Here is a 12,075-nt window from a genome sequence, read left to right as displayed (position 1 = left end):
TTTGAATATTGATAATAGATTGTGTTTATTAATAAAATATGTGTGTATATATACACTCATGCCATATGTGTGGTGTCTGCAGGGCAGACCTCTAAAAAAAGGTTTTAAATACTTAAAAAAAAACATTAATAGAATAAAAATAAATAAAAAATAAGCGTACAGTTGTTAATGCCGCTGGCTTGTTAGCTCATATGCTGTGGAGGTTATATGCATCTACCGCAATAAAAAACATAGGATGCTTGATAGCGGTATGTGTATATTTTATGGAAGACAATGTTGCAAATTGCGCATTTATATACAATATATTGAACACATCTTATTTTGCCCACATTTGAAACATTTGTCTTCTATGAAGACTATCAATATAAATGTATTAATGTTCAGTCCTGATGCCTGTGGGAAAGAAATTCCTGGGTACTTATTGTACCCCGAGATAAAATGCCTGTCAAGGGAGTAAAGTCATATGATGCTATGCGGTGTCCTGTGTAAGGAATTACGTTAATGTCTTCTGTGAAGGCTGATGCGATATCGACGCTATGCCCTGCTCCTTGTTGCTGTAAGATAGTGTTATATACAGTTTGTATATTTGTGCGCTGTACGCACTGCTCACCCAGAGATGGATCCCACGTAGCTCTCACTTACCCGTCATAGGCTGGTCTGCTCCTTGCTGTCCGGCTGGGGGGAGTACGATCACGGCGGGCCTGGGGAGGGAGAGGTCAGATGGCGCACGTGCGTGGCTGAGGCTGGAAGGTGGTGATGACGTAATGGATGGCGGTCTTTCACTGGCTTGCGGAGCTCATTGATACTCTCAATTCTGGCTAAACGTGTTTCGAGACCCTCTTGGTCTCTTTTTCAATAGCTGATATCAACTATTGAAAAAGAGACCAAGAGGTTCTCGAAACGTGTCTAGCCAGCATTGGGAGAACACTACCACATCAAGGATATTAGCCGCATACACGATTATTGCATTGAATGCGCTCCGCAAGCCAATGAAAGACCGCCATCCATTACGTCATCACCAACTTCCAGCTTCAACGACAGACGTGCACCATCTGACCTCTCCCTCTGACCTCTCCCTCCCCAGGCCCGCCGTGATCGTACTCCCACCAGCCGGACAGCAAGGAGCAGACCAGCCTATGACGGGTAAGTGAGTGCTACGTGGGATCCATCTCTGGGTGAGCAGTGCGTGCAGCGCACACCTATACAAACTGTATATAACACTATCTTACAGCAACAAGGAACGGTGCATAGCGTCGATATCGCATCAGCCTTCACAGAAGACATTAACGTAATTCCTTACACAGGACACCGCATAGCGTCATATGACTTTACTCCCTTGACAGGCATTTTATCTCGGGGTACAATAAGTACCCAGGAATTTCTTTCCCACAGGCATCAGGACTGAACATTAATACATTTATATTGATAGTCTTCATAGAAGACAAATGTTTCATATGTGGGCAAAATAAGATGTGTTCAATATATTGTATATAAATGCGCAAATTACAACATTGTCTTCCATAACATATACACATACCGCTATCAAGCATCCTATGTTTTTTATTGCGGTAGATGCATATAACCCCCACGGCATATGAGCTAACAAGCCAGCGGCATAAACATTTGTACGCTTTTATTTTTTATTTCATTCTATTAATGTTTTATATATATATATATATATATATATATATATATATATATATATATATATAATATGTTATTTTGTGGGTGGTCTGCATGGGCCCTGCAGACACCACACACATAGCACAAATTTATATATATATATATATATATATATATATATATATATATATTTTATTAATAAATAGAGATGAGCGAACTTACAGTAAATTCGATTCGTCACAAACTTCTCGGCTCGGCGGTTGCTGACTTTTCCTGCAGTGGGCTGGAAAAGGTGGATACAATCCTAGGAGACTCTTTCTTAGGACTGTATCCACCTTTTCCAGCCCACCGGAGCACCAGAAAGCTGAACTAAATGTATGCAGGAAAAGTCAGCAACCGCCGAGCTGAGAAGTTCGTGACGAATCGAATTTACTGTAAGTTCGCTCATCTCTATTAATAAACACAATCTATTATCAATATTCCAATATTTCTCTCAGTATTTATTATTTCCTACACTCCTCACACACAGAATCTAGCCTGAGAATGGAATCTGTATTCCTATCTGTTGAGCCACCTATTCCCCTTATGTATGATTCCGTAGTGTGCATAGACTCTTACTATGAATACTTCTACATCCCAAATGTGTTCTTCAGGGTGCAGAAATAAGGGCTGTATATTTTGGTATAGTTAAGTGGTTTGTTGAGGGATAAGCTCAGTCTAAAGTCTATTATTAGCGTTGCGGAAACTTACAGTAAATTGGCTCGTAGCGAACCTCGCAGCTCGGCTGTTGATTACTTTAGTCTGCATAAATTAGTTCTGCTTTCCAAGGGATCTGGTTGCCTGGAAGAGTCCTGGATGACAGTCTTGGGTCTCCTAGCTCTGTATCCACCTTTTCCAGGCAACTGGAGCCCTTTGGAAAGCGGAATTAATTTATGCCAGACTAAAGTAATCAACGGCCGAGCTACGAGGTTCGCCATGAGCCAATTTACTGTAAGTTCACTCAACTCTATCTATTATGGCACACGTCCTGGGAGCTTGGTGCCTGCTATTATTTGTTTCTCTTATTATTTATAGTGTCGGTTTGGGTGTTAGACATTTTCTATATCGGTATTTCCCAACCAGGGTGCCTCCAGCTGTTGCAAAACTAAACTCCCAGCATGCCCAGGCAGCCTTTGGCTGCCTGGGCATGCTGGGAGTTGTAGTTTTGCAACAGCTGGAGGCCCCCTGGTTGGGAAACACAGAGATATATATATATATATATATATATATATATATATATCCTGTTTCTTTAAAACTGCCTTCCCTTCAGCATAAAAAAAAAATTAAATAAAAAATTCTTATATAAGCTTTGATACATGAGGTGCCAAGTATTTTCCTAACCATTCATTATTACAGCTCCCAGCATGTCCGGACAACCTTTTGGCTGCCTGGGCATGCTGGGAGTTGTAGTTTTCGAATAGCTGGAGACACCCTGGTTGAGAAACCTAATACTGTATTTTATACTTTGGTCTTACAAACGCTGCACATCCTCATTGAGGGCAACTGGTGGTCTTTCAAGCTTAAAGGGGTACTCCGGTGAAAACCTTTTTTCTTTTAAATCAACTGGTGGCAGAAAGTTAAACATATTTGTAAATTACTTCTATTAAAAAATCTTAATCCTTCCAGTAATTATTAGCTGCTGAATGCTACAGAGGAAATTCCTTTCTTTTTGGAACACGAGCACAGTGCTCTCTGCTGACATCTCTGTCCATTTTAGCAACCATGCATAGCAGATGTATGCTAAGGGCAGCATGGTGGCTCAGTGGTTAGCACTGCTGCCTTGCAGTCCTGGGGACTTGGGTTCAAATTCCACCAAGGACAACAAAAAATAAAGCATTATTATTATAATAACGTCAGCAGAGAGAACTGTGCTCGTGATGTCATCAGAGAGCATTCCAAAAAGAAAAAATTTCCCCTGTAGTATTCAGCAGCTTATAAGTACAGGAAGGATTAAGATTTTTTTAATAGAAGTAATTTACAAATATGTTTTACTTTCTGCCACCAGTTGATTTAAAAGAAAAAAAGGACAGGAGTACCCCTTTAACTCCCAGAAAATGTAGTTGACTGAAGTTTGAAGTTAAGGGGTCTTGTGAGATCTTGGAGGTCTAGCCTGAGTCCCCCTGGTTAGTTCATGTTTGTCATGATCACAGTTATCTGTATGAATTGTCCTGGACAATGTGATCTAGTATCAATTTGTATACATAGTCAGTGGTCTGCAGCCTGTAACTTACCAGCTTTTGTGAAACTATAATTCTCAGCGTGTCCTGACAGAGACCTATGGGTTGCAGACTAGTGGCCTAGGGAGTCAGAATTAAAGGGGTACTCCAGTGGAAAACATTTTTTTTAATCAACTGGAGCCAGAAAGGTAGGCCCCATTCACACTACGAAATTGCTGCGGAATTTCAGCGGCGGACATTTCCGCCACTGAAAGTGTTCCGCGCAAAGAAAGAACATGTTGATTCTTTGCGCGGATTCCCGCTAGCGGACCATAGCCGTCAATGGTGACGGCTCAGTGCCCCGCGGCCCTAGTGCCGAAGTATCTTCGGTGGTGGGTGCCAGGCGGAATCTCCGCTCGCGGAATTCAGCCACGAGAATTCCGTAGTGTGAACGGGGCCGTATACAGATTTGTAAATTACTTCTATTAAAAAATCTTTACCCTTCCAGTACTTTTTAGCAGCTGTATACTACAGAGGAAATTCTTATATTTTGAATTTCTTTTTTGTCCACAGTGCTCTCTTCTGACACCTGATGCCCGTATCAGGAACTGTCCAGAGCAGGAGAAAATCCCCATAGCAAACCTATGCTGCTCTGGACAGTTCCTATCACGGACAGAGGTGTCAGCAGAGAGCACTGTGGACAAGACAAAAAATTTATTCAAAAAGAAAAGAATTTTCTCTGTAGCATACAGCTGCTAAAAGGTACTGGAAGGGTAAAGATTTAACAGAAGTAATTTACAAATCTGTTTAACTTTCTGGCACCAGTTCATAAAATAATAATAATTCCACCAGAGTACCCCTTTAAGACCCAGCTAAACCAAAGACTCCATCAGTATGTAAGATTTCACAGGATGACAACTTGAGCATCAATTAATATTCATTCCTCGTCTAGAGAGTTGCATGTAAATTGGTTGTACAGAATTAAAAAGATGGCTGTTTTCTTTTCTATTTCCCTACAACAGCGCCACTCCGATCCACAGAATGTGCAAAGTATTGCAGCTCAACCCTTTGTCAATGTAGCTACAGTACCAGACACAGCCTGCGGAAAGGTGTGGCATCTGAAGAAAACTGTCTTTTTATTCCTGTAAAATCCGTAATAATAAGTTCAACATTTTTCAGCTAACTGGTTCAAAACTGTTTTTTTTTTTTTTTTTTAAGTTTATTTGAAAACATAAAATTTATAGATATATATTTTTAATTATTGTTTGAGATTATTTTTTAAGTATTTTTATTTTTTTTCTTGTCATTTTTGTTCCCTAGGGACAGAACGGAGCCTCTTGTATCAAAACGATCTTTTGGAATGTGTGGCCACTTTCTTCGTAGCAACCAAGAGAGTCCATGTGTGGTTCGTCTCCCAGCAATGGTTGCTATAAGGATTAGGCCCCCCCCTAAGGCAGCGTTGATACAAGAGCCCCAGTGTGTGCAGCACCATCAGGCCGGGGGCAGACTTGTCGGGTATTCCATTTTCTTTCTTTTTGTACATACGTTGATTTGCATGTTTTGTTCCTAATTTTAGATGTAACTCAGCTATTAAAGATGATGCCGTACCTTATGACCCTGGTTCCTGCCCCTGCCAAATGAGAATGTGAAGGGAGGTCACTTTTCATTGGTCTAGTGTAGAGCTAGGCCGTATGACCAAAAATGTGTATCATGGTATTTTTGTAAATTATGGCGGTTCTACGGTATTTAAAGGTATCCCCCCCATCATGTGACCCGTGGGTGCTGCTTCTCTCTCCCCCCCCCCCCCCCCCCGGTTTATTAGCCCAGTGCTGAGCTGTCCCCCATACTAATCATATGTGACCCCCGAGCGCTGTACTGTGCCCGTGCTGCAAAAATAAACAAAATACACTTTAACTCCCCTTCCTACATTCCCCTGTTGCTCCGGTACCGGCCTCACGGTCCAGCGATGCGAGCCTCATGCTGCTGCCTGGGGATGGGAACGTCACAGAGCAGTCAACCTATCACCGGCCGCAGCTATGTCCCACCTCGGCCGGTCATAGGCTGAGCGCACTGTCATATAAGGAGCGGGCCGGCTTCTTACATGACAGTGGGCTCAGCCTATCACCAGCCGGGGCGGGACATAGCTGCGGCCGGTGATAGGTTGACTGCTCTGTGACGTTCCCATCCCCAGGCAGCAGAGCAGCGGAGGGACCGTCAGGCCTGCACCGGGGGAATGTAGGAAGGTGAGTTAAAGTTTATTTTGTTTGTTTTTGAAGCCCGGGCTCCGGATAGTACAGTACAGTGGCTGATAATTATTTGGGGGGGGGGGGGGGGAGGAGTAGGGAGAAACAGCACTCGCGGATCACATATTAGTTCCCGATATGGGGGACAGCGCAGCGCTGGGCTGATAATTCATTGGGGGGGGGGGGGGGGTTTAGAGAAGCAGAACAGCGCACGCGGGTGACATATCAGTTCCCCGATGTGGGGACAGCACGCTGTTGCTGATAATTCATTCAAGGGGGGTGGGGGGGCCCCAACCGGTATTGCGGTATGGGAAAAATTCATATAGTACAGGAAAAAAAATTTGGTATGAAGCGGTATACTAGTCTAGTGTAATAAGTGGGCTGTGGCTGGAATATGGAGGGCTTCACTTTGGAGATTGCACGGGATTTGTTTGTAAAGATAATACTTGTAAATTCTGGCTCAAGCTAATGGCCTGACTGAATAAAGTTGAATTTTCAATTTAGATGCATGCGGATGGCTTTTTGTTTACCGTGATATGTGGCATGACTATGCTGGTGTACGCAGCATATGACACTTACTTATATGTGTACATGACGACATCAAAACACAGGAAAACCAAACTCAGAAGCTGGGAGCTGTTTTTAATGGTATTTTTTTTTAGAGATGAGCGAACTTACAGTAAATTTGATTCGTCACGAACTTCTCAGCTCGGCAGTTGATGACTTATCCTGCATAAATTAGTTAATCTTTCAGGTGCTCCTGTGGGCTGGAAAAGGTGGATACAGTCCTAGGAGACTCTTTCCTAGGACTGTATCCACCTTTTCCAGCCCACGGGAGCACCTGAAGGCTGAACTAATTTATGCAGGAAAAGTCATCAACTGCCGAGAAGTTCGTGACTAATCGAATTTACTGTAAGTTCGCTCATCTCTAGTATTTTTAGTGCAGCTATATAAAGCAGCCTTAGTTCCTCCTTAAAGAAAGTGAAATGCAGGAGCTTGTGTGTAAAACTGCAGTACGTACCCAAAGACCAAGATGCATCATGTTGGGGGATGCAAAGGCACAATATTCAATATGCAAACCCTTACCTGGCTGCAGGACTGATGACCCATACCGACACCTGTCAGGTCATTAGAACTGTGGTCAGGCTGGGTGTATTAAAGGGGTACTCCGGCCAAAGGCATCTTATCCCCTATCCAAAGAATAGGGGATAAGATGTCTGATTGCAGTGGCTTGCCGCTGGGACCCTCACAATCTCTCAGGCAACACCCGCATTCTATACTGGGCTGCTGCTCCAGTCTCGGAAAGCTCTGTGTGGGACTGGAGATGTGACGTCACGCCACGCTTCCTCCATTAATGTCTATGGGAGGGAGCAGTCACGCCCCCTCCCATAGACATTAATGGAGGGGGGGGGGGGGGGTGTGATGTCACGTCTCCAGTCCCAGAAACACAGAGGTTTGCAAGACTGGAGCAGCAGCCCGGCATAGAGGATAAGAGGTCTTTGGCTGGAACACTCCTTTAGGGTACGTTCACACGTACGCAGATTCTGATGCTGCAGATTTCAGTGTAAACAAAATGACTGAGCACAGCATCTAATCGGCAGTTACAAATCCTGCACAGGATCCTGTGTGTGTGAACGTACCCTTTAAAGGGGTACTCCCACCCTAGACATCTTATCCCCTATCCAAAGGATAGGGGATAAGATGTCTGATTGCGGGGGTCCCGCCGCTGGGGACCCCCGCATTATTGCATGCGGCAACCACCTGTTTTATCACCGGAACCGCTGGAGGGTCTGAGTCGCGACTACGGAAATAGAAGTCTGTGACGTCAGGACTCCGCCCCGTGTGACGTCACGCCCGTCCCCTCAATGCAAGTCTATGGGAGGGGGCGTCACGCTGTTGCTGCTTATACAATTCTGTTCCAAACAAGGGCAAGAAGAAATTCTTTCAGTAAGGGTATGTTCACATGGGTGGGTTACCCACGAGATTCCCACTGCAGATTTACATTGACCTCAATGGGGTCTACTGCAGAAAACTTGCGGCTAACCAGTCAGTGTAAACAAACAATAAATCTAGCATAAGTAACCTTCGGCACTGCAGATGATTTGGACTACATCTCCCATGATGCTTTTCCATCTAAAATTCTGCCAAAGCATCATAGGAGAGTCCAAAACATCAGCAGTGCCGAAGGTTGCCTATGCCTGCCCTAAATGGAACCTTGTGGATATGCTTGCTGTATACTTGGAGTATATAAAATGCTATGGTTTACATACTGACAAAATTCATAGCATCTTATTTCACAATAAGGAGAACAGAACATTGGATTTACAAATCGCTTTTATTCAGTATTAATACAATTAACATTGAAATCTTCGATTGCAAAACAATTACTGAAGTAAATCTCACAGAACAGATACCGTAAGTTAGAAATAAAGTCAGTCTTAAAATAAGTATTAAGATCTTTAGAGGACATTCCCACAGGACAACAGAAGGACTCAAGTCCAGCACATAAAAATGGAGATGTTGGACAGTGCAGGACTGTCTCTGGAGGACCCAACACATTGCAAGACAGGTACAGACCATTTCCCTTTGGCACTGCGCATGAGCATTTGCATTCAGGTCCCCAAACATTTTTAGTGTATTTTGGGTGTTAAATAGGCACTGTCACTTTCGAAAAAATAAAAAAAATTCTGACATTAAAACTTCAAATGTTCAGACCCCAACAATTTGGTAAAATGAGTTGGGAGAAACCCTAACCCGTTCAAAACTTTTGACTCAACTCTAGGTTTTTGCTTTTAACCACTTAATGAGTGCAGATACCCCTTTTTACAGGGCTCAGTGGTCATTGAATATAGAGTGGGCACGAGAGCTTAGCCCTCTCAGTCTGATCCTGACAATTTAAAGGGGTTATCCAGGAATAGAAAAACAGCTAATTTCTTTCAAAAAACGCTCCCCGTCTGTCTCCAGACTGGGTGTGGTTCTGCAGCTCAGTTCCATTGAAGTGAATTGGAGCCAAGATGTAATAATCACACACAACCTGGAGACAGATGTGGAGCAGTTTATTTATTTATTTTTTAAAGAAATTAGCTTGTTTTGCTACTCTATAACCCCTTTAACCCTCTGCATGCCACAGTTGCTATTTATCACAACATGCAGAGACTGATGTGACAGCTACTGCACCTGTCATGGATTCAATCGGCACCCTCGCAACACAATTGTGGGCTGCCAATTGGTTACCATGGTAGATCTGCTTGTTCCAGAATATTGTCGATTTGTATAATTATATATATATATATATATATATATATATATATAATATAAAAAAATCTACACAGTCCCCCTTCCAAATGTCTGAACAATTACAATATTATGGTAAAATTAAGAATGCCTTTACAAAGTATAATTAGTCCCTTAAAAAACAAGCCTTCGTGTATCTCTGTATGTGGAGAAAAAAAAAATCTAGTTTTTTGTTTAGTTTTTTTTTTTTTATAAAGAAAACAGCACCACATCTGTCTGCAGGTTGTATGTGGTTTTACAGCTCAGTTCTATTAAAGTGTATGGAGCCATAATGAAATACTACACACAACCTGCAGACAGGGGTGGTGCTGTTTTTGGAAGGATTTGGCTCTGTTTCGTTAATCCTGGATAACCCCTTTTAAGAGTGACAATAAAAGAGATGGAGTTAAAAATGTGTCGAAAAATATTGTAGGAGTTAAAGTGACAGGTAGACTTTAATATGATGCGGCTGCTAATTTCTGAGTGAGGGTCTGTTCAAGGTCCCATTCACACTACAGAATCTCTGCTCGGTGCAGTTGAAATCCATTGGCGCTAGGACTGCGCGAAAAAGTGCAATCACCATTGACTGCAATGCAGTCTGAGAGAAATTCCACCGAAAGCATGAACATGTTTCATTCTTCTGGCGGAGTCCGGAATTAGAATTCACCAGGTGCAGCAGAATCCCATTGAGGACAATGAGAGGCTGCTGCACCGGAATTTCTCCGGACATAAATTCCATAGTGTTTAACAGGTAAAATTATCCTCTAGAAGTGTAAATTTTGTTCTATATACAGCATCCAAATGGTCAAGTTCCAATTTTATGGCCCCACTGCAAGAATGTAATAACCTATGTAGTATCTGTGGGATAATACTTACGTGTCCATATAAACCTAATACAACCTAAACTTCACACATTCTGCCATTTGCCCCACTTGCCAACATATTACTTCTGGCTTTGCGCTAAAACAGTGTCCTGTGTGAAAAGGACCTTTAGTCTTTTTACACATTTATATATTAATCAAACATTAAATCACAGTTCAGGTCAAACAAGATCAGTAAAACACAAGCAGTTTGGGCATCGCCCGGCACAGGTAAATAGTAGTTAGTCGCCAATTATATAGTAGGTACGATTCTTATGTGGAATTAAGCCAGTGTTTCCCAACCAGGGTGCCTCCAGCTATTGCAAAACTACAACTTCCAGCATGCCCAGACAGCCGAAGGCTGTCTGGGCATGCTGGGAGTTGTAGTTTTACAACAGCTGGAGGCACGCTGGTTGGGAAGCAATGGATTAAAAGGTGTATTCCAGGAAAAAACTCTTTATTTTATTTTTTAAATATCAACTGGCTCCAGAAAGTTAACAGATTTGTAAATTACTTCTATAAAAAAAATCTTTCCAGTAGTTATCAGCTGCTGAAGTTGAGTTGTTCTTTTGTGTCTGACCACAGTGCTCTCTGCTGACACCTCTGCTTGTCTCAGGAACTGTCCAGAGTAGGAGCAAATCCCCATAGCAAACCTCTAATGCTTCGGACAGTTCCTGAGACAAGCAGAGGTGTCAGCAGAGAGCACTGTTGTCAGACAGAAAAGAACTCAACTTTAGCAGCTGATAAGTATTGGAAGGATTATGATTATTTAAAAGAAGTAATTTACAAATCTGTTTATCTGGAGCCAGTTGATATAAAATAAAATAAAAATTCCTGGGACTCTACTGCGTGCAGAATATTCCTGCGGATATTCCGCAAAAAAATCTGCCGCATGAACATACCGGAAAAGAACGCGCTATGCATGGATTTCCATGTTTTCCCCTGATTAGTTGAAGGTGTGAACACTCAGTCGCAAAGCAATCAAAACTTTTCACATGTCTCCATTGCATGTTAAAATGTTGCTTTTAGTGTTTTTGCTTTTGTTGTTGCTTTTAGTGTTTTTTCTTTCAGTCTAAAGACTGCTGTGTGGAGGCCTCAGGGAGCGATGTTATGGCTGCTGTGGGGAGCCTGCGGGAGCGATGTTATGGCTCCTGTGGAGAGCCTCAGGGAGCGATGTTATGGCTGCGGTGAAGAACCTCAGGGAGTGGTTATGGCTGCTGTGGAGGGCCTCAGGGATCGATGTTATGGCTGCTGTGGAGGGCCTCAGGGAGCGATGTTATGGCTGTGGTGAAGAGCCTCAGGGAGCGATGTTATGGCTGCTGTGGAGGGCCTCAGGGAGCGATGTTATGGCTGCGGTGAAGAGCCTCAGGGAGCGATGTTATGGCTGCGGTGAAGAGCCTTAGGGAGCGATGATATGGCTGCTGTGAAGAGCCTCAGGGAGTGATGTTATGGCTGCTGTGAAGAGCCTCAGGGAGTGGTTATGGCTGCTGTGGAGGGCCTCAGGGATCGATGTTATGGCTGCTGTGGAGGGCCTCAGGGATCGATGTTATGGCTGCTGTGGAGGGCCTCAGGGAGCGATGTTATGGCTGTGGTGAAGAGCCTCAGGGAGCGATGATATGGCTGCTGTGAAGAGCCTCAGGGAGCGATGCTATGGCTGCTGTGAAGAGCCTCAGGGAGCGATGTTATGGCTGCTGTGAAGAACCTCAGGGAGCGATGTTATGGCTGCTGTGAAGAACCTCAGGGAGCGATGTCATGGCTGCTGTGAAGAACATCAGGGAGCGATGTTATGGCTGCTGTGAAGAGCCTCAGGGAGCGATGCTATGGCTGCTGTAAAGAGCCTCAGGGAGCGATGCTATGGCTGCGGTGAAGAGCCTCAGGGAG

The sequence above is a fragment of the Hyla sarda genome, chromosome 10, assembly GCF_029499605.1.
Source record: "Hyla sarda isolate aHylSar1 chromosome 10, aHylSar1.hap1, whole genome shotgun sequence".
NCBI lineage: Eukaryota > Metazoa > Chordata > Amphibia > Anura > Hylidae > Hyla > Hyla sarda.
Note: the sequence above shows the minus strand (reverse complement) of the source record.